The 20,233-nt window shown below is 43.6% G+C and overlaps 1 protein-coding gene and 1 long non-coding RNA gene across 6 annotated transcripts in view; one reads left to right on the top strand and one right to left on the bottom strand.

Annotated features, from left to right (window-relative positions):
* The window catches only part of Hgsnat (Heparan-alpha-glucosaminide N-acetyltransferase), a 350,851-nt gene that overhangs the window by 11,584 nt on the left and 319,034 nt on the right, over positions 1 to 20,233 (top strand). The gene's annotated exons all lie outside the window — the stretch shown is intronic.
* LOC139051525 (uncharacterized) lies at positions 9,525 to 13,645 on the bottom strand. Its single transcript, XR_011509419.1, has 3 exons — positions 13,159 to 13,645; positions 12,350 to 12,440; positions 9,525 to 9,602 (listed from the first exon to the last, which is right to left on the bottom strand). It is a non-coding gene; the product is annotated as an uncharacterized lncRNA (long non-coding RNA).

Raw genomic sequence — 20,233 nt, 5'->3', positions numbered from 1 at the left:
TGTAGAGTGCTGATCCTATTGTCGGATACCTGGCCCGTCGGCCAGCGCAGTTGCACGAAAACAACTACACAATTATCTGACGGTCGTGCCTCACTACTTTTGACTGAACAGATTAAGAAGCGATGAAGCTACCCGCGTCACCAAATTCAGACAACTTCGACAAGCAAGAAAGCACGAACTGTGAAGGGGGCGTATTTCAACAGGTGAACTTTACAAGTGCGCGTTTCTGCCCATTTCAAGACGTTCATTGCATTGCGAGTAAAAGTGGCGTCAACGCCCCCTGTAACGAAAGGCGCCGAAAATAAATGCATTCATTATTAATAATAAAATAGAATAAACTCGATTTTCTTAACTCCTCACGAATATATAAAATTGACCAGGAATATTATTTTCGTTGAAAGAATCTAACTGTGTCTCGCTTGAATTAAAAAGGGCTTTTTTCTTTCCCAATGTTTGTTCCCTCCAAACATAGTCGCGCTTCAATCGCTGCTCCCATAACCCCCCATGCTGATGTCGGTGACAATCTGTACTGAACCGCTTTTCGCCCGAAGCTTCGCGACCTATTTGGATCCACCTTGGGGGGTTATGGAAGCAGCGATTGAAGCGCGACTATGTTTGGAGGGAACAAACATTGGGAAAGAAATACGAGTTTTTTAATTCAAGCGAGACACAGTTAGATTCATTCAACGAAAATAAAATTCCCGGTCAATTTTACATATTCGTGACGAGTTAAGAAAATACAAGTTTATTTAATTTTATTATTATTAATAAATGCATTTCTTTTCAGCGCCCATCGTTGCAGGGGGCATTGACGCCACTATTACTCGCAATGCAATGCACGTCTTGAAATGGGCAGAAAAGCGCACTCGTAAAGTTCACCTGTTGAAATACGCCCCCCTCCCAGTTTGTGCTTTCTTGCTTGTCGAAGTTTGTCTGAAGTTGGTGACGCGGGTAGCTTCATCGCTTCTTAATCTGTTCAGTCAAAAGTAGTGAGGCACGACCGTCAGATAATTGTGTAGTTGTTTTCGTGCAACTGCGCTGGCCGACGGGCCAGGTATCCGACAATAGGATCAGCACTCTACATCTAAAGCTTTCGTCGGCCTCCAAAGAAAGTATGTTCTGTGCAGGGGTGCGATTTCGACAACCGCACGGCTGGCTTTTTCTGCATCACTTTCCGCGCTGAAAGCTCGAAACGCCCATCAAGTCGAATGGCGGGTCATTTGAATATATAGCTCCAAAAGGAGGCCAACAAAACAAATTTCGCGCCTTCGAAAACAGACTCACGTCACTTCTGCTTTTAACGGACATGGCGTCACATTATTTTTTCCTCCGCCGGAAGTGTTCCCACCACATACAGATGGCGCTAAGCCCCATGAATCGCGACTTTAGGAACCGCCGATGGACGGCCATGTTTTGAACGTATGGGCTCCTATGGAAGCTTCGCTACCAGGTATATTTACCTTGGTGCTCGCTTTGCTTTCCACATGTGTAGGAGCCTGCTGTCAATTATTTCGAGGTTCGCCTCAGGCGGAACGTCGCTCGTTGCCGCGTCTACTGAGCGTCTCGGTCCACTGATCTATGTCCGTAATCGGCTAGTCGCCTCTCCCCGCTTCTCGTTTCTTGCGGAACGTGTCCCACATCACGAGTTTGAGTTTACGGTCTTTGCTCTCAGGGTTAATCCCACGACCGCTCGGGCCCGTGCCTGTCGTGATATCGATCAGCGCGTGGTCACTCCCCAAATCTTCCTGGATATTTTACATTTGAACACGAGTTGATCAGCATCCACGTGCTTGATAAGATTATGTGTGCTTTCATGTGTCAACTCCCATTCTATTGTTTCATTATCTCTTTGCTGAGGGCAATAAATCACTTTCCCCACTGACACGCCTAATCAGTGCCTTGTGAAACTCGGGCACTTCCAGTTAGATACTGGATCCCTTACATTGGCGTCACTTCGAACTTACTTTACAAGTGCGTGACATGGATAATGGATGTGAAGTTATCTACTGTTACTTATCAGCTGCAAGACTGCACTCGAATGTGCATTTATTCTTGTTTGGCAAGCAGTGATGTACTACAAAGAAAGCTTATAAACTAGAAAATGGACATTGCATTCCATAGTCACGCTTTAATTCACGCGCAGCACAATCTGAAATAAAGTAAGATATCCAACCATGGCTGATCCAACGAACTTACATTTTGAAACTCGGCGTTCTAGGCGGTGTGCCATGCACGCTTTGCGTCATTGAATAAATGGTATTTTTATTGGACTGTGACAAACTTTGACGGTTCTGTTGCGCTCATACTACGCACTATACCACACTCCCCTGTTGTGCACCGCCAGGCACTGCGTGTTAGCCTAGGTTCGGTGATTTGATCTAATTTTAAAGCCAGTAGATTCCTTCGGCTGTTTTGCCTGATTTTGTGGTTGGCGGGCGGACTTTCACCAGCGATGTAGAGTGCTTTTGCACAACTGAGTTCCGGAGCCTATTTGTTGCTGAATGCCACCTGGAACGCACGTGCTTTCGTAGGCGTGCTTTGTGACCTCTGAAGGTTTAAATGATGTTTCGTTGGTGGTGGTACTCTGTCGCATATCACCGCTGTCATGGGCTGATGTTTGCAGGGCGCGTTCATTGCCCAAGTCCGCTGTATGTTTCTTTTTTTTTGTCTCCGTTTCGTCTTGCCAGCGCACCACAACCACAGCTTTACTTAGATCAAATCCCGCAGCGAACGATCTGCATGAATTTTAAAGCGAATAGACGGACTAATATCTGGGACTCCGTACACTGTAAAAAAAATTTGCCTTACTTTACAGAAAATTTGCTGGTAATTTGTGACCGAACACTCTTCCGTAAATTAAGAACGGTCATTTCCGTAGAACGGACAACTGTAAAAAAAGAGACCGTAATACAAGATACGAGTGCTTCTGTATCTAGAAAACGGAAGACTCTGTATTCTGAATCTGTACTATAACCGTTAAAGTACGGTGCTTCTCGTATTCAGAAAACGGAACACACCGTATGCTGAATCTGTGCTATAACCGTTAAAAAACAGGTGCTTGCCGTATTCAGAAAACGAAAGACTCCGTATACTAAATCTGTACTATATCCGTTAAAGTACAGGTGCTTCCCGTATTTCATCTTGCAGAGCATATCCATTCGAAGAATGTGCCATCGGGCACAAAATTGCCCAGGACGTGCGAGAGTCGACCGAATTTCATTGGTGTGCTATTTGCTGGGATCAGCCGTGCCACCATCTGCGTTCGGAATGTGCATACGTGACCCACTGTTTTCAGCGGTCTTGAGCAGAAATGCAATTTGGTCAACGCTCGCACTTCCAGGGTACTTTTGTCCACGATAGTACATCTCCTTTAATGCAAATGTCATGAAGGCAGCTCATAGTCAAAGCAGCAGGTCACCATTGAGAAAATTGTCTTGCCAACACACTGACATGGCTGCAGAGATAAAACACTTTGCACTTGGTGATATGAATGCACTGCATAGCATATATACAAAAAGGTGCAACATTTCAGTCCTCAAGTTCTTAGATCACAGAAGCAACTTTATTTTCTTCAATCACTCGTCTTGCACTTCTTCCTGGTGAAAGTTGTTCTTGACTCCAAACACTTGCAAGGATAAACTTGCTGCTGTTAGGAGAAACAAATAGTATTCGTGAATATCCATCCTAAAGAAAGCGGCAAAAAAGTTTAATCACAGAACACGACAAAGCAGTAACTTCTGTGTTAGAAAAACATGTAAGTAGATCAACATTGTTGGCACAAGGGATGTTGCTGTAGCCAACATTTCGACATAGGTGCTTGTCATTAGGGTAGCAAATGTTTTCCTTGGCTGTGTTGTGGGATTGTGCATATCTCACTGGCCCCTAGCCTCATTGGGGGAGAAGTAACTGGTGCATATAATAGGTCAAGAGAAGCCAAAGTGTTAAAATAAAGGAAGGAAGGGTGTGCTTAGCAGTGGTGATTGTGATGGAGCGGGTATGAGCAATGCTGTCAGTACTTGCCAAGAGTAGGGGTGACCAAAACAGAAAACAATGTACACATGTATGCAGTCATTAATCCAGTAGAACCAATCTTCCCAGAAGACAAAATAGGTATCAAGATAAACAGTTTGCACTTTTGGAAAAAGAAAACAAAGAATTAAGGAAAATAAATTTTGTATCAAGATGCATCTGGTTAAGATCACTGCAAATGGCAAATGAAGGCACATTATGAATATATATTTTGTTGAAAGCCGATGAAGAAAATATATTAACCAAATATTAAAAAATAGGGACATTAAAATTAAACTGGATATGACCATAAAACAGTAAAGAACAGCCTGTGGAAAAAAATTGGATGGATAATATAACCAGGTGCAAGATTGCAAAACGTCGAGTGCTGTTTATATTCATGCTGCTGTTGACGGCTTCAAGTTTCTGTCTTCCTGTGGAACCTTTGTCTTACTTGAACAAGGAAATGGGTCATTTTTTAAACAAGCCAGTTCAAATGCAGTTCAAAGCTTCAGCGGTGTTATAATGAAAGAAAATATTATGGTCAGTTCTCCTGCTGATCTTGAAACTTATTGTGCGCAACAAACAGGGACGAAGAATTGAAGAAACACAATGTTAAGCGCTCGTCCTTGTGTTTCTTCTATTCTTCGTCCCTGTTTGTTGCGCACAATAAGTTTCAAGATGAATTTGTTCCAACTAGGCCGACTCGCAGTCTTGCTTCAGTTCTCCTGGGTGTGCTTTCATTCACCAGTTATTTCCACCGGTGTAAGTTCAAAATTTAATGGTCTAAATGGACCTTAGCTCCTGGCAAACCATTAGCTGGTCTTTTTTTCAACACAGATGCCTGCACATTATATGTGTTGGCAGGAGTGCTAGCGAACTACATTATACTTGTTGCCGCAACCAAAGTGAAACTTGGTAACAGTGATTGAAAAAAAAAACCAGCATTCCACAATACTGATTCAAGTCGTCTGGAAAAGTTGCTTAAGTTAACGTACACCCCCTACTCCACCAGACAATTATTCACCACACTGACTCTCATGGTGTCAACCATGCTATTACAACACTAGGCATCAAGTGAGGAGAATTAGGGGATAAGAGGGCACAATGCTTTTTGTTAGAACATCAAATGTGCTTTACATAAATGCTACATTCCAACTAACAAAGGAGCAACCGGTTTGTGAGATAGTGACCAATGCATACGAAAGCTAATGACATTCTGTGCAGCAGAATGTTGACGATGAGGTGTTATGCACACAAGTGTACTCTTTCACACAAAATGACATCCTGCACTCAAACCTTGTGCCAATATTAGAGTTTGAAAAACACCGTAGTGGAAAGCAAAGAGTGCTAAATTTGTTGAAAATTACTAAAAATTATTCGATTATTCATTATCCTTACTGTTCGTTAAAGATTCACAGATTGTTCCCTATGGGTGCTGTAAACAGGCACCCTGCTTTTACAATGGTAGCAACAATGATCTGTGGCACAGACAAGAATAAATGCTCATGAAGTTTATGCAAGAGTATATCCTACAAATTACACCCCATTTCACATTCCAATATGGTAAAGAGGAAGACGAAAAAAAACTACTTTCTGGTGGAGGATGCATACCCCAGAATAGAAGAAACAAGTGTACCCTAACCATTGCTGCTGCCGATGCCTGTGCACTAGCAGTTACATATAATATGGCAGTTACAATTGTTTTTCCACAAGCACTGCAAGCTGCGGCCAGTTTACCAGTACACAGCTGTAATAAATTTAGGGCAAGCTAAAGCTCTCTAATGGATTTATCTCATATGACACAATTGGAATGCAATATTCTGCAAATAAGTGAAGCGCGATGTGCCATCCCATACAATGAAACACCTTTGAAGAATCTGAATCACCACCTGCACTCTTAGGCAAAGTTACACCCTTTGGAGTGCCCCTTCTGCCACACAACAATAATCGTTATTTGCCTTGATGCGTTTCCTTTCTTGAAGACGCCGCGCCCGCTACTTTGTTGTCGGGAATGCTATCATGCTGTTAACGCGCATGCCATTCGTTAATGGAAAGCACAGGGCTCGCAGCGTTAAAGAAAGAAAATGCATAAAGGCAGATGACAATTATCGTTGTGTGGAAGAAGGGGCACTTCAAAGGGTGTAACTCTGCCTAAGAGTGTAAGCCGTGATGAGGAAAAAGAGTGTGTTCTGTGTAAAGTAGTGCACCTGTATAACCTAAAGCTTTGGAGAATGCATTTAGTATGAGCTGGGAAGGTTCCTAATTTTAATTGCACACAGTGGAAACCTCCATGCAGTTTTGCAAAATGCAAACCCCCTACCTTTTTGTTGTTCAAATGTAATGACACGTAGGGCCATAACATGTACATTATGGGTTTCGTTCCCAAACAATCAAAGTGAATAGCACCACCCTAAGTGTTATGTGCCTTCTTGTTAGTGTCGAATGCTGCGGTCGGCAGAGAAACGGATTTCTGGAGCAATATAAAGTATTAAGTACTGTGATCTCGGTTCTTTCACTGCTGTTTAAGCATTATCGGGTCCTAAAGTAAAGAAACTAGGAATAAATACATGCATATTTTATGCTACAACCCTCATAAGTATTTAGTAGTCTGGATTATAAAGGATTCCAGATTTACAATGCAGGACAGATTTTATTCCACTGAAAGAATGGCATCATGCCAATGATTCTGCATTTGATGCTATATTTATTTGTATTTAGTTCAGTTGGAATGTGTGTGTATCGTCAGCGATATCGCTTGACATGTTTTATATTGACTGTTTTCTAAATTTAGGCAAATCCGTATTCGCAAATAACCTTGTATGACACCAAGAACTTGCTTAGCAGGAGTATTTCTAACATGTGCAAGATATGAGGCTCTTGAATGCATATCTCAGCCTGGGGTACACGCCGCCCCCTAATCTCATCAGCAAGTTTCTGGAACTCATATACGAGGTTTCTTATGATGAATGTAAAGTTGCTTGAATGGGGGAAATAGGGAATTTATAACAGGTGAATTATCCAGCATAAGAATGATGTCAGCAAGAAGCAAGCATCAAGAACTATAAAATGAAGACTATAAAATGCAAGAATTATTTGGGATGATTTAAAATTCTGGCATTGGAACGAAATGTCTTTCAACCTATATATTAACTCTGATTATTCACTCTACTACCACTGCCTTCATTAGAAACATTCATAATCATTATCCTATATATGCCACATCATCCTAGCTAATATTCAGGCCTTCATAAGCTGCTTTTTTTACTGCTAATTCTCTGTGGGAAAGAGGTGTCCGTATGAAGACCATATCATATACTTATTACCCGTTTTTTGATAAATGATAAGGGAAAAACTTCACACCAAAAATGCATTGAGCTTGAGCAAGTTCTGCGTTTGATGCTGTTAATTCTTTTTTCCCTTTGCCATCATTGACCCACCTGGTTAGCTAAGTAGACAGAAAAGCTGCAGGAGAAAGGTGGGGGTGCCAAACCGGACTTGTGCCCCAGGGGACCTTTTCACGGTCACTGGAGGAACTGCCTGTGGCCTCGGCATCTTCCTTGAGGGCCACGGCCATGTCTAAGAAACCTTGTCTCCACAGGCTGCACAAAGAAAGATAATTTGCTGAGCTAAGTCTTTTTCTTAAAAGAACCCATTTAAGTTGTATTCGTGGCTTTGCACCACAAAACTGACACATGACTGGCCACTCAAGACACTTTATGTGTATTCGCAGGCTTATTCCTTGGAAAAACACTTTTATGTAGCACACAATGAGTAACAGTAACAAAAAAGTGTATCAGGAGGCTTTCATATTGCTCTACAACTTTTCATTGACACATTTCATTTAATTATTTGAGATATTTAATAACTAATTAAGAATTATGTAATTAAGCAGAATGCACAATATAACAGAGTATCTCCAGGTGATGGCAAACATTACCTTCATTTTGTCTAGTTAAATCGCATTTACATATTTCTAAATCTTGGTGCATGATAGTTAAGACACCCTGTAGATCAAAAAACAATATTAAAATTTTCATAATCATCTCTTGCGTGTTATTGGTGGCTATGGCTGCTTCAAGTTATTCTTTCAGTATGGTACAAGCAGTTTTGAAGTGAAATTGTTTTGCATCGAGGGCATGTAATCTAGGCAATCAAGCAAAATGTCAAGTTGTGTTCACTATTCAGATGTTTAACTAAGAAGCTGCAGGAAAAGGAAACAAGACACAACACCTAATAAACAATGCAAAATTTGAAAATTTAAACTGAACAAGAAACCAGTTTTTGAAAACACAGAAAAAAAGCCAGCAGCTTACATCGAATACACCCTTGCTATGTACTCCAAGTGAAGTTGTTACCGCAATGCTTGGGCACCATATGAACGTAACAATCAACAACTTCGAGCAGAATATTAACACCACTAAATGAACTGGCCTTTGAAGATTCTTGATCTGAAATCCTCAACGACTTGTTCTGGCGTTTAATCTGTCAAGCTCAATCTGTATTCTCAAAAGCTGGCTCTCGGCCATAATTTCTCTAAACGCAACATCAGCTTAAATCTCAACATAGGGTTGACCTGTAAATAAAGTGGATAATGCATGGCAAACATCATGAACTCTCTTACATGTTAACCAGAGGGTTCACTCATGCAGCCATGAAATTGTGATGCAGACACGATATATTGAAGCTGGTTTTGTGAAGTGTTTCATGCTTCCAAGGCTTCTTCAGTTGTGAAAGCTGTCTCCGTTAGCTAAATAAGCGATGAGAATAAAAAAAGAACTTCAACATGCTCACAATATGTTGGCCATTTGCAAGTAAACAGCAGCCTTTTTGGGCACCCAGGTTGCCTGGTGCAAATCTACTATGCCACAGTACTTGCGTTACCCAGTACCAGCCACTTTAAAATGCAATGTGTTCAGAACCATTTCCCTCTGTTTGTCTGCTTTGGAAACAGTTTAACATGTGTTCAGTAGGCGTCGAGAAAGGGGACAGAAAACACCACTGATTTCTAACATGTTTCGCTGGATGCAGCACACCGCACCGGATGCAGGTGAAGCCAGTGGAAATGCGATGTCATGCAGTCGCTTGTCCTGGAAGCAGGGCATATGGTGGACTAACTAGTGCGTGCGATCAGATAATATTGCTGTCGAAAAACTTTTCTTTGGGGTTTTTCACATTTTAGGAGGTCTCTACATGTCTGGTAAGCACTTTTATGACAATCTGAACCCGTATACGATAGTGTTCTCTTACATCAAGTTTTTTCTGATTTACCAGTGTTTCCATTGCACGCCACTTATGTTAGCGACACTGTAGACACAACAATGGAAAAATTCTGGACACCTCGAAACACTGCTTGGGTAGTTTATGGCACATCAGGCAGGCATGTTAGGGGAAGAAATGCTACACACCCGTGCAACAGAGTGCTGCCGCAAAGTTGTCAAGCACCAACTTCCGGGGCAAGGCCGGCTTCAGTCGAGGGCGCTCGATGTGCTGTTCATCCCCTGTAGTAGAGATCAGTGGCATGGACCCTTTTATACTGGCTGTCTTTTCTGGTCGGAACCTTGGCAACAGCTTCCACCATACTTTTTTTAAACCTGCAACATGTGCAGACAAAGTCACATCACTGTGCGTTGATTGTATGGCTTTATTGTGCTACACATTCTATCAAATCATTAAAAAATACAGTTCACACATTTTTACTTCTGTATATAGACAGTCTAGTTGCTACACACGCGAAACATTACAATTCCTCTGACAGAATGCAACAATAGAAGCGTACACTGTAAAGCTACACTAAAATTTAAATTGATGTGACACCATATGAGCATACAGTATGCTTACTGTATGCTTTAGCCCTGTGTCAAGTAAAAGTTAATTGTCAATCATTTATGGTGTATTTCTACTTATTCTGGGTCATCAAACTGTACAATCAATGTTCCAAGTTTACACAATGTTGGCTTTTGATTGCCTATGTGATCCGTTTCCTACTTACGCATGCAGTAATCCGACTGTATTAAGGAAAAAGAGAATAGGAAATGCCGTGATAATCTTCTACATTTGATGAGGGCAGGAGCAATGACCAATAGCATGTGGTTGAAGCTACATAAATACTCAGTTTTCACACAGCTTAATTATTCAGCAAGTAATAAAGAGCTATCCTGTGTACCTCTGCATGACCAATAAAATCTGACTACTTGACACTGCACTAAGGCTGCCGCTTGGTACTGTTCGGCAGTTCAGCTTTGGTTTTCTGATATACAGAACTGTTTAGGTACCAGTAGTTTACTTTGCGATAAAATGGAGCTTGGAGCACTGGTCATTTGCACATAAATAATGCGACAGCAAATATAACACAAAGATAGGAATATGGGTCTCTTGGAAAAAGTACATACACATTATGATTATAATGTGATGTGATGCCACAATGAAACAGAAAGCAACGCATAGAAGTGGACGGCGCTTCCATGCCACCAAGGTTATTGGACAGACAGTACTTCAGAAGTGCCCGCAACACAATGTGTTGGCGGACTAGTTGGTGTGAATCCATAAATACTTTGTTAAGCGCAAAACAATGGACACAAGAAAGATGACCAGCACAAGGCGCTACACTCAACTGACATCACTTTATTGCGTCGCTCCTTTATAAATAGTAGAATCTAGAAGAACATCCGCAGTGAGCACCATGTGCAGAGACCACCAACAACCAATCACAAGAGCGTACTCATGCGACGGGATCCAAAAAACCATATTGAGCACTGAACAAGGTTAAAGAAGGCACACTAATGCACTGTGACCCCAATGACTGTATGAAGAAAGCTTCCGATAACTCTCAGGCGGTTGTATCACAGCACTTTTTCAAAATCGTAGTATCACGAAACATGGCTTTGCACTTCCATATTTTACAATGTTGAGCCAAATGGGAACCTGTGCCTGTTGGTATGGATCGCTTCGGTTCGCAATGTTTCGTGATGCTACGATTTTGAAAAAAGAGCCGTGATACCACCGCCAGAGTTATCGGAAGTTTTCTTCATACAGTCATTGGGGTCACAGTGCATTAGTGTGCTTTCTTTAACCTTGTAAAGTGCTCAATATGGTTTTTTTTGGATTCTGTCGCATGAGTGCTTTTTTGATCAGATGTTGGTGGTTCCTGCACATGGTGTTCACAGCAAATGTTCTTCTAGATTCTGCTGTCTACAAAGGAGGGACGCAATAAAGTGATGTCAGTTGAGAGTAGCACCTTGTTCTGTCGTCTTTCTTGTGTCCGTTGTTTTGTGCTAAAAAAGCAATGATGTATTCCTTGTGTGTGTTTGAAGACAGCTCCACACGCAGTAGCGTATCCAGTATTGCTGCCCAGTGGTTTAGCTCGCCGCAGTTTGAAGTGCCACAAAACATAAGGAGAGAAACCTGCATTATAGTCTTGTTGCAAACAAGAATATAACGTGAAGTGCATTCTGAGGCCAGAAACTATAAAAAAAAATTTCATGATGCACCGCTGTGCAAGGTTTTATAGCAAAGTCAAATACATTTAGTGTAAATATGACACTATGATGGTGCACAATGGTGGTAATCTGTAATAATATAAAAGGTGCCTTAATGTTACAACAAAAGCTGACATTACTTAATAATAGCCCTGTAAAATTTAGCATGCAGGGGCACCGCTTGGTTAAACAATAGTGATGTATTGTCTATGTACACAAGTATTACCCACGCATTTCTGCCATTGTCTAAATGGCATAAATGAATGGGTAATACTTGTATACATAGATATTACATCTCTATTCTTTAACCAAATGGGTAAACTATGTCTGCCTGACACAAGACTAGAATTAAACGATAAATTATACATAGTCACCCTAACAGTAACACCTCATTTGAACTTCACAGTAAGTAGACGCCTGTTGATGCCAGCCTCCCCCAATGCTAAACTGTGCTGCATGCTCTACAGAGAAATTATAGTGGTATCACTCAACTCTGAAGCAATTCAGGACTGCAGCACTGTAGAAGACATCTACAAATGTCCCATTTCATGTATAACAGCCTGAATTGCTTGCACATCTTACCAAGTGCAAATTAAAATTTCTTTTTGTTTAGCATTTTTGCCTGCTAGATCACAATCCAATGTCATCAATATATTAACATATTACCTCAAAGAACCTAATTTGGCTTATAGATTAACACCTTTGCATACTGCCACAGCTGCACTCTGTCATATGCGTTGCAATCATAAATGAGTGCTGGTCCACCAGCACTCCAATGTCACTAACAGTGATCACCTACACAGCTAAGTAAACGGTCATGATTCAGGTGGCAAATAGCTATGAGAAAAAAAAAATCCACTCACCTTGAGAGCTATAATACTGCAATAACTTGAGAGAGATGGACCCATTGCAGGCAGCAGACCTCTACTCAGCTCCAGCACAACAGCAACTTGCCTTTCAGTAAAAGAAAAGGATTGATTAGTAATGATAAGTTAGCTTGTTTTTGCTGAGTATCAATACAATCTGACTTTCATGCATATCCACTCTCCGCTTTAGTAATACAACTGAATTATTCGTCAAATAAAAGAGTCTATGATGATACTATTCGCTTCTCTTATGTCCAAATTTTTTCGCACTGATACCCCGTTCACTGCTTGCTTAGTGGCACGAATGCCTTGACTGCCCAGACATCATTCGAAGGAACACGTCTTGCTGCACCGCAAACGGTGCAGCAAGACGTTTTTTTCTGGTCACAATTAAAACGTGCACCCAAGCAAGAAAGTAACGATCCCAGGTAGTGAGCGACTGCTATTGCCTCGAACGTTTATTTCCGTATTTTAACAGAAGTTCTAGTATCGGATACAGTATGCTCTCAAGCCAATACAAGCGTCAATACAAGAGCTCAACTGAACGCAGTTTTATTCTACGCTTTTAACGCGAGTGAACAAAAGGTTAGAAGTACCTCACGGAAATTGCGATCGAGCCAATCGCGCTACGACTGGAATCGATCTGAAAAGATAGGTTGATCCCTTTCCCCATTCATGCGTGATTTTTGCCCTAAGACGTTGCATAGTGGTCTTTTGAAACAATATTTCTGTTCGCGACACCGGCTTACCACACATCATTTTAGCACCTACGTTATGCAAACCAAATAAGATTAAAATGGGCTTACCTCATGTGCAAGTTACGAGCGCGCGTAGACTGTTGAACACCCGTTGAGAGCAAGCAGGCTATCCGTGTCCAAGCGCATACGTGCACCCAAACACAGGACAACTTCTTCGATGCCGCAGCGAGCAGAGTTTTGTACACGAAGTGAAAGACATCCAGCGCAAATATCTCCGCGCGATGACGGCAAATGACGAGCGCACAAGCGTACACAACACAGCGACAAATTCGGAACTTTGCCAATTCGAACGTGCCGAGACCCAAGCAGCGTAGCCATCCATCGTTTCTGTTCTTCGCTCCCGATGCGTCAATCTCTCTTCCTTGGGGTCTTGCTCCACCCTTGAGTACAAAGCAAGAGATATTTACGGCGAATTAACAACATTTACAACACGACTCGAAAAATGCCGGCTGACTAGACATGTGCATCTCCGTCTGCCACTCCAACGGACGCGCAGCGCGCCCTGCCCCCTGGTGCCGCACTCTGAGCGCGGAGAACCGAACAGAATCGGTTTCGTTTTCGCATTTGTGCTCTAGTTACTGGAACTGCAATATAATTGCTTCACAATTAATTGAAATCTAAAAGGGGAGAACGCTTTCTCTCCCACAAGTTAGTGCGTTTTATACAAAGGGAGAGAGAATTCAAAAGGCAGAAAGGCAGGGAGGTCAACCAAAGCATTCGCTACTGGCGATAGCAAACCCCTGTGCTACAATGAAGTGCAAAGCAGTGCACTGCGATGCGTCCATAAGCTCGAGTACAGTGATAATTTGGGCGGGTTGGTGCATGTAATGAACGGGTAAATAATGAGTTGTGTCATAACATTACCCATGCATAAAGCACGTGGAACTAATGGTGTTGCATTCTAGGTCAAAAAGAAATAAAGCTTGAATCGTTACATCTCGACACTGGGCATTCTTTCTTTCCGAAATATTTTTTTCTTCTTTTTGACAGTATACACAGTACTAGCACAGTAATAGGTCCTTCATCTTCAGTCACCTTCCAGTAGTTTACATACATGTCGGTGCATGTTCGCGTTCTTTATTCTACCGTACAAGAACGAGCGCGCTTACCGGTCTTGTTTCAAGATGAAGCGCCAAATGTTTGCGATTACATCTTACTGCAAGAATTAACACATGAACAGTGAAGATTATGCGTAATCGATTTGTCTCAATGAATGGGCAGTTATTGTCAGAGACGAGATATTTTGTAAATATCATGGGAATGAGTTCAACCAACTACATTGCAGTTCAGCACTGCCCTTTGACACTTGGGTTAATTGCTTGCCGCATTCGAAAATTTCCTCCGACCGTTGTACTTGGATCTATAGGCCGCCAGTCCCCTTCGATACCATTTATTGCCAAATCTAAACGCAGTTACGGTCATTATACCACTCCCTGCGTTTCTGTACTGATTTAGAGTGCGCACAATTTTTGGCGTATACAGAGCACCAATGTCATTCCCAGTGCACCAGCACCTGAGTGCCGCAAGCTTGTTTACGTATGCACGTATGTCCCCGGCTCTTCATTCACTTAAACATATATGCTGCGTTATTAACTACAAAACGCTTAATTTGAGAACATTGCGAGAACCCGCATATATTTGCGCATATGATCAGCGTTACTAAGCCCATATGCGCGGCAAACTGCGACCGGAATAGAAGATGCGTATATGTATTTATACGATCTGTTATTGCAGCTTTTGGTAGAAGGCTAGCTCTCACATTTTGTACGCAACTTCATAATGCGTACAGTTTGCGTGTTCAATAAAGTATTGTTAGCTGAAACTTTATGAGTACGAGCGCTCATTCAGACAGTTTAAATTTTCTCACAATATACGGATGTTCACATAACAAAAATACGGAATTCTCTCTGTTTCTTCCAAAACAGTGTATAGCCGTAATATGATTACAGTGAAAATGTCCGTAAAGCTGAATACGGAGAGCACTTTCCGTATATTAACGGCAGATTTTGCCGTATTTTTGAAATATGACATACTTTCCGTATTTTTATCTGCAGTTCTCCGTATAATGACAGAAATCCCCCGTAAAATTACGGAAATTTTTTACAGTGTATACCAAGCTAGCGAAGAAAAAAGCGCAATTGCGCAGCCGTTGTCATACCATCGTCGTCACGCTGTCGTCTTAGTTCTTGCGCTGTACCCATCTCCGTCGTTATCGCATTGTCATGGAATCTACCATTACATCTATCGACGATAATTTGCGCTACCATCATCAAATATCCTTATTGACATCAGCATTGTACAACGGAAGTATTGCGAGTGTGTTCACCGCCTAATTTATGCGGCCCGATTAATATATTCACATATTTTGGCAATCATCATCGATGATTTCTGCAGTTCTTTTATAGTCGTATACAACTTAAGTCTGCAGTGAAGCTCCGCCCACACCCTCATAACCGCCAGCCAGTGTTCCTCCGCGAAGCTGCAAATAGTTCGTGCTTCAAACTTTCCCTGTTACCTAAATAAGGCGATGAACGCAAAAGTAAAATGATAAACGTGTAATTTTATACGTTTTCACTCGTCTATTATAGCGGAACGGCGAAAGCCTAATTCTTTATTGAAATTAAATGAGACGCTTGCTTCGCAACTATCCCCGCAGGGGCGTCTGCGTTAGCAGGCGTTTGGTGTTTTGCGACACCACGTACCCGAGCACACGAGGGTTGGACCCTCCCGCGTGTAGCCGTGCGCAGCTTAGCCGTGTCTGGGGAAAGGGGGATCCTGGAGCTTGAGCTGATGCTGTGTGTTTGGACCTGGAGGCAACTCACCTCTTCGGCCTCGGCTTCAGATAGACGGCACCTCCAGACTGACCCACCTGGATGAAATCGGCAATCGCCTTTTCCTGTCTCTCCTTGCACACCTTCGTCTTTCTCTCTCACTTTTAGTCTTTCCTGTCTTCTTTTTTCTTGTAACTTTCAACATTCCTGGCGGCGAGGGTTAACCTGGTGTGCTATGCCCTACCTTGGTTATAACATATGTGGTTATAGCGACGACGTGCAGTTGGCATGATAGGGCTTGTTTCACCACATATCCTGCCTTGTCCCTTTGTTGGGCTCGGTGGTGGGTGACTGGCATCGTCACTGAATACTGAACATATTTCATGGGAACTTCCAACCCTTTCTCAACCGATCGTGCCTCTAAAAGGGGGGCACCGATGCTACATTTCAGTTTTTTTCTAAAAGACACTGAGACTTTCCCGAAATTTTTTTGAAATCATGACAGAGATTAACAAAATCAGAGCTTTCGCTAGTATGCGTACAAATAAAGCCATGGCTGCTATCCCACAAGGTATCTGGGAAATTAAAATAACCTACAACTAGAAGGGGAGAATTTGGGTATTGCACAAGAATGTTACTCAAAGCGTCATATAAAGAATCGCAGAACGTCGAAGCAGATTGAGGTGCATGGTAACAGGCACAAATAAATACTTCGTGATGTCCGAAACGAACGCATGTGCGCATGATTTCTAGTGGAGATGTGACTGGAATAACTTGACAAAAATGACGCGTTGATAGTGCAATAAGCACACCACCGTCTTTCTTCCGCTTCGATTAGATCTAGAGAATTTATAATCATTGTGACAGTGTAAAATTTCTTTGTCAGTGATTTTGCTGGTAAGCCAGGTTTCTGTCAGTACAACCACATCTGCAGCACAATCATCTTTGATAGAAGACAAATCATCTCGTTTGTGAATGACACTTCTGATGTCTGGGAGTTTGGTGGTGAGTTTCGTATCACTTCACCAGGGTCCTTGACTTAATATCGTCGAATACCGTACGCGCAGCCCGAAGCCGATTGGTGCAACGCACGCTCGACGGTCCGCTGATTGCAATTTCGATGACACTGACGGAAATGAGTCGGCGCCGTGCCCGTAAAGTTGGCTTTGTATGGGCGCAGTTGAACATTTGACATCATCTTAGCCACGTGATAGTTTTCGGCGAATAGCGGTGCGAGCGGCGCCGGAAAAGTTATGCGCAACTCTGCTCCCTGCTGCAGCATATTGGCCTCGAGCTCCACCACTGGAAAAGCTGGCGCCACCGTCGGCGTGACATGCTATTAGGGATCACGTGGATATGGCGGCCGCGTCGGCTGCTTCGGGAGCGCCGAAGCGAGCTGAAAACGTGAGTTTAAATTCCCTCGTACGCTGCGGTCCTCATTTAGTGGCGAGATTTTCCCGCTTCGAGTGTCTCCTTTACAACGATTGAAAGCACTACAATAGGTAGTGGCTGCCTTTGAAGGTGCGCAACATGGTAGGCTACTGCTCGGTGCCGCAGTGCCGGACGTACGCAACGGAGCCCGCTGTCAGCCTTTTTCATATATACGTAGCCGCAGGACAAGAAGCTGCGTGAAGCTTGGCTCGCGAAACATAAAACCGGCAAACAGTCATCGGCTACAACTCGGGTATGCAGCAAGCACAGACGCGAAGATTTCTGGTACGCCGCCGGGTCTGCGATGTTCGGAACACGCGCACTGAGACGCTCGCCCGAGTCCGCTGCCCGACTAATGTCATGACGGTTTGGTCTATGAACTTGTCGATGCTATAGATACTGGCAAGTTCACTGTAGCGGAAAGGGAGCGGTAAGAAGCACATTAAAAACAAAGCATGGCATATGGTCATGTTTGTGTTATGAATTAGTTCACTGGATTACAAAAAAAAGAAGCAGCGGGAAATCGCACGCTGAGAACACCGATAAACATACAGTGCGACGCAACTCGAGAAATAATATTGAAACGTCCAAGAATTTAGAACAAAAAAAAAAGATTGAATCGTCGCGATGGCACATCACAGTCCCCGTAGGCGTCGAAGTCTCTAGAACGAAGTTATTTCTGAACAGCTGTGATAGCGCCCACGCAACAATGGTTGCTTTTATACTGTGAAATTCTCATATGCGGCCTAAAGCTCATGGCACGGTGCGAAAACGCGCACGCGGCGAAAGCGAAACAGTGCGCGGACAAGCATGCAGACGCGCAGTCGGTCGCTGCGAATCTGCGCGATCGCTGCATTGAGACTTCATTCTATTACGCTCCATATAGTTATACATACACTATAATAACTTATTTCACATAGCTTGTTCTCAGCGTTTGCCTACCTTTCACGCAAGAAGCCGGTTCGGGAGACTCCATCGCGGCGACCGCGCGCAGTGGCGTTCACTGTACGTATTCGCTGAAGAGATAGAGTCTGTAAACGATTCTGGGCTTTCAGTTTGCCCAAGATTATTATTTAGACAGTAAAAAACTTCTCTCGTTTCGAAAGTGCTTACAGAAATGTCAGAGAGAGCTCCCGCGTGGTTTTTTCAGTGAGCGCTGACAGCAATACCTATGAGGAGCGCGCCGCGTGATCCCTCATACTACGCCAGCGAGGCGCTTCCGATAGATGGCGACTCCGTAACTCCTCGCCGCCAATACAGGAACACTATTTTGCGATGCATTGAGGCGCCATCGTGCGGTGGCCACTAGAAACAGTTTGGCAGGTGCCGCTGCGCGCCGCGACAGCTGCCCCATGCGAGACTCGTGACCAAACGAGCAGCGTGTGAGATAAAACCGAAACAACGTGCACGCGCACTCGTATTTTGACATCGTCAGCTGGCCACGGAACCCGCTGGGCCACGGAACCCGCTGGTGAATGTTTTTTACCCGGTGGTTTCTTCAGCGTGACGAACGGCTGGAAGAAGCGCTTCGTCAACGATTGACATGCTCCTCCTTGACCTGATGCACTTGTGGCGTAGAGGGAATAAGTAATGAAGCAGTAGGACTACGCAAAAAAACGCATGACTCGAATGTGGTGTATAGTTCTTAGGAAAAATATTGCCACATGCTATATGGTCACCACGGGTATGTGCCAGGCGATGAAAACGACGCTGAAGTAGCGCGCGAGTAGAAAAACAGAGACGACAACGACGTCGCGTTGACTGCGCTGATAAAGAGCTTTTACACGTCCTCGACACCGACTTTCCTGTCTACTACTAGGCTGTGAAACTGGTGGAGGTGCTGGGTAGGATTGCCTCATGCTCGGCACCCCTTCGCGGAGCCATACATCGAACACGGAATCACCTGCGTTCGTTGAAACTCCTGCTCACCGGTACAGTCGCCGCCTGCTAGGCCTGACGCCCGAGTTCAACCCTTTGCAGGACCCTGCAGGAACGTGTCTACCTACTTCAGCCATGGATACTGCAACTCCATCGCAGGTGACGCTACAGGATCCTAAGATCCCAGAAAGTTTTCATGGTGACGCTTTTGAATATGCCCAAGATTGGCTGGAGCAATTAATGACAAGAATGGCGTGTCGCCAGTTATAATGACTGGGGCTCCCAGGAAAAACTGGCTAATGTCTATTTTGCGCTTCAAGACAGTGCGCGGACGTGGTTTGTGAACCGGGAGAGAAGTTTGACCACATGGGTTGCCTTCCGCACCCAGCTGCTAGACACATTCATTAGTAACGACAGAAGAGACAACGCGCAGCGCCTGCTCGAATCCCGTATTCAAAAACGAAACGAGAGCGTTGCCATGTTTGCAGAAAATATGATCCGCCTTTTCCACAGAGCAGACCCTGAGATGGCCGAAGAAAAGAAGTTACGCTATCTCTTGCGCGAAGTGAAGGAGGAACTGTTTACCCGCCGTGGTTGCTCAGTGGCTATGGTGTTAGGCTGCTGAGCACGAGGTCGCGGGATCGAATCCCGGCCACGGCGGCCGCATTTCGATGGGGGCGAAATGCGAAAACACCCGTGTACTTAGATTTAGGTGCACGTTAAAGAACCCCAGGTGGTCTAAATTTCTGGAGTCCTCCACTACCGCGTGCCTCATAATCAGAAAGTGGTTTTGGCACGTAAAACCCCATAATTTATAAGGAGAAACTGTTTCCAGGACTCGCGAGAACCCACCGACGACAGTGGCCGAATTCACCAAGGAGGCTACCGCTATAGAACGGGCACTACAGCAACGGTACCGCAAATATGATCGTAAGAACTTACCGGTGAATGCTTCAATTCTATCTGAGAGCTGCGGCACGTCTCTGCGTGAAGTCATCCGAGAGATTATGCGAGAGATCCGGCAGCTCGGGATTTCTCCTATG

Source organism: Dermacentor albipictus, unplaced genomic scaffold, assembly GCF_038994185.2.
Source record: "Dermacentor albipictus isolate Rhodes 1998 colony unplaced genomic scaffold, USDA_Dalb.pri_finalv2 scaffold_12, whole genome shotgun sequence".
Classification (NCBI taxonomy): Eukaryota; Metazoa; Arthropoda; class Arachnida; order Ixodida; family Ixodidae; genus Dermacentor; species Dermacentor albipictus.
This window is presented reverse-complemented; position numbering and strand designations above follow the sequence as displayed.